At 46.6% G+C, this 3,610-nt stretch overlaps 1 non-coding gene across 1 annotated transcript; it reads left to right on the plus strand.

Annotated features, from left to right (window-relative positions):
* Positions 1-1,776: 1,776 nt before the first annotated feature.
* On the plus strand, positions 1,777-1,848 carry TRNAM-CAU (transfer RNA methionine (anticodon CAU)). Its single transcript has one exon. It is a non-coding gene; the product is annotated as a tRNA-Met (tRNA).
* Positions 1,849-3,610: the final 1,762 nt, after the last annotated feature.

Consider the following 3,610-nt stretch of genomic DNA (forward strand, 5'->3'; position numbering starts at 1 on the left):
ACAGCCAAAGACGCAAAGTGCCGCCCTACGAGCCAGCTGTTGGCTTCCATCCCGTAGAGGTGCCGGGAACGCCATCGGCCCAAATTGGCATGGATTTTCCGGGACCATTTCCAGCTTCTACTACAGGGAACAGGTGGATTATTGTCGGCACCGATTACCTTACCCGGTATGCACAGACAAAAGCTACCCAGCGTAGCACAGCAGCTGAAGCAGCTCGATTTTTTGTCGAAAACATCCTCCTTAGGCACGGTGCCCTATAGGCCATTTATCAGCGAGGAGGAACGCAGCCTCGAACCAGCGCGCAGCGCCGGACTCCTCCTCACGCTGGTATATGTGCAGATTCCGTTTTCTCCCAGCGGCAGCTTGCAAAAGTAGTGGTTTAATCTCGAATTACTGCGGTTATAACGTGTTCTGTATGGAATTTCTGCAATGTCAGATGACTCAAAGTCGACGACCTACCGCTCCGCTGTGTTCGGCTGCAAAAAAAAAAAGCTTTCGAAAGCAATGGTGAAGTGCATCTTCAGCCTCGGCGACTTTGTGGACACCGCCGTTGCGATAGCGGAGAAACGCCCGTTTTGTATTGTCAGCATAAACAGAAAGGACAAGATGCCATCGCGTGTATCTCCGGAAGGTTTTGTTCCCAGTGAGCGCTCAGCAACGAACCCGGAATTCGGCACCTTTGATCAAACCGGGATCTGGAAGGAAGGTGCGTATTCGAGTCGGCCCCCTATTGCGAATAGACGACGTTAACTATTTCTTTGTGCACGCGCATTAAACCTATTCAGTTGAAACGTCTTCTAAGATTATCATGCTTGGCAACCAACGTTCTCGTGGAAGTTGACCGAGGACGTATTATAATAAACGAAGGCATGTTCATTTCCATTCTGCAACCAAAGCCATGTCTACCGTGCGCCTGCCGGATAGTTCACATGGGCTCTCCCGTGCTTCCGAATCTCACCGACAAGCTGTCGACGCCGCGCATCGCGAGCAGAAAATAAAGTTGCTATTGCAAAGAGTAGTTGTTCGTTTTTCAGCTCTATCGAGTAGGCGAGGTTTCCTTACACGCACCGCCACCATTCGAGACCAAAGAGCGCGCATAATCTTTCAACGCATCGCGTGCGTCTGGTCGATCATGGAGTATTCGCGGCCACTATCATAAGCTCATTTCATTCGTGTTAAGAGCCCTTTTGATCGATTTATTTTGCAGCTCTTTATTTTATAAATCTTGATGCCCGGGTGCCAGATAAACAGTGTTTAGAAAATCGCACCGCAAAACTTTTAGTAGCACGAAAGCTAGCAACACGTGTTTCCTCGGAGCTTCGAGTTACTTGGATTGGGATGTACACTGGTGCGGCACACCGCATGACACAGGGGGACACCTGTGATTGTTGTCGCCTGAGCGATACCTTAATAGATCTCAAGGCTAGACATACAATGAAAGCACGCAACATGTGTACGTTACGTATCGACAATGTTCAGACTTGCCTCCTATTCTTGTCGTGGGCAGAGCTGCGGGAGCGCCTCTAGACCTGTCGCTGTTCGATATTGCCGCTATATCGAAGCTAAAAGCTTAGTGACGACACGCTAAGAAGCTTCCCAATCCAAACAACATGTTGATGCCTCTCAGGAAAGCGTACAAACTTGCCTTGGATAAAAAACCTTGGTCACAAACAACATCCGCTGCCAATGCTTGTGAGTGGTGGCGCTGGCTAAAACTCGCATGGTTATTTCTAGTAGTAACACATAAATATACCAGAAAGTGTATGGGAGAATAGCGCCGCGGTAGCTCAATTGGTAGAGCATCGCACGCATAATGCGAAGACGTGGGATCGTTCCCCACCTGCGGCAAGTTGTTTTTTCATCCACTTTCATACACCATCTCCGAGATTGGACCACATTTTTTGGAGATAAGATTGACCCGTCCTTGTGCGTCACCTTGCTCTGACCTTGGCGTCGACTAGGCAAAGGAACGCTTTACATTGAAAAAAAAAGAAGAAAACAGAGAAAAAGAAAAGGTAGTTTTGTCCTGCCACGAATCTTTTAGGTTTACCGTTGCGCTGAAAGCATCTGGGGATGTTGGTGTGATGGGGAGCAAGCAAGGGCGCTGCAGGATTAGCGTGGCATGAGCGACAGGCGAAGCAAGTGCGTGTATTGAGAAGATGACGCGCAAGAAGTGGCGCGCGACCAAATGGAATAAGAAGGGACACGTGACCGCAAGCACAAAGTGACATCACAGCCACTCAGGAGAACAACAAGAACGATATCAGTCTGCACTATGCTTGCCGAATACATTCGTCGGCCCTGTCTGAGTCACAAATACAATGTTAAAAATATTGTTAAAGGAATCACCTAACGTTCTTCCAGACCTGTTAAATTAGTCAAAAATGCGTGGATTCCGCTACAATGGAAGCTTGTCAAAGTAGTAATGATGCTTGAGAAACAAAGGGGAGCGTACACGTTGGCGAATACTCGGCCCATTGCACTCACGTCAAACGTGATAAAATTATTTGAGAGGCTTCTCCACCTTCGTATTATAAAATTTGTTAATAATAACTAAATTTTTAGTCCCTGTCAGGTTAGCTTTAGGGCCGGCTGCTCCATCTGGCCTGCCCATGTCGACTTAGGGAACCTAATAAAACTCGTTCGACGTCATAACCAATACGCTGCATTAGTGACGCTCGATATAGCTAAAGCATACGATACCGTGGAGCACACTGTATTGATGAATCGCCTAACATCCTTTGGTCTTCCTGGGTACATAGTAGCGTGGATTCAGTCATATCTAGGTGAAAAAAATGCTGCAAAATATTCCTGCAAAAGCGGCTTTCCATCTTCTAGGAATAAACAAACAAGAGTAGTTCTCCAAGGCTCAGACCTTTCCGCGGTGCTTTTTAATATTCTCATGAGCAAACTTCCCCGTGATGAAGTAGCCACTTTGAGTTTTTGCATTTGCAAACGACATCTACACGCTATGCCAACGAATGCAAACTTGCCTTTGTGCCCTGGAGAGGTGGTCGGATGTTAATCAGTTTTTACTCAATGCCAGCAAATGTGCCATTCTCCTCTTTCCGATACATGACCCCGTGCACATCTCATTGTCTTACCACCTTGAAGACATACCACAGGTTGAGTTCATTAAATACCTTTTCGTGATTTATAATGCCTCTCTCAAGTGTCGCCCGTATATACATCATGTGGCTGAATGAGGTGCCCGTGCAAGTGCCATTTTGTGTAGTCTAAGCAATCATCGACTAGGATTCAGAAAAGGTGCACTCCTATAGTAGTATATCGTGTGTATGTTCATCCTGTATAGGAATTTGATTGCGTGCTCTTCACTGGAGCTCCAGCCTACAAGTCCTGACCCCTAGCCCTCTTAGAAATAGAACCATTATGCTTGTGTCTAGGGCTTCCTAAATTTGTTGCAAATTCTGTTCTATATATAGAATCCCAGGTTCATCCTCTTTCGGGCAGGTTCCTCTTTAGACACTGCACACGTTCTTGAAAATTTATGAATCACCACTGCCTACGTCCTCAATCAATTTTTATTTCCCCGCCTGTGTTCCTTTTTTCGGGTCAACTGACCGCAAATAAATACACCTCAGTTTACACT

The sequence above is a fragment of the Dermacentor albipictus genome, chromosome 2 (genome assembly GCF_038994185.2).
Source record: "Dermacentor albipictus isolate Rhodes 1998 colony chromosome 2, USDA_Dalb.pri_finalv2, whole genome shotgun sequence".
Classification (NCBI taxonomy): domain Eukaryota; kingdom Metazoa; phylum Arthropoda; class Arachnida; order Ixodida; family Ixodidae; genus Dermacentor; species Dermacentor albipictus.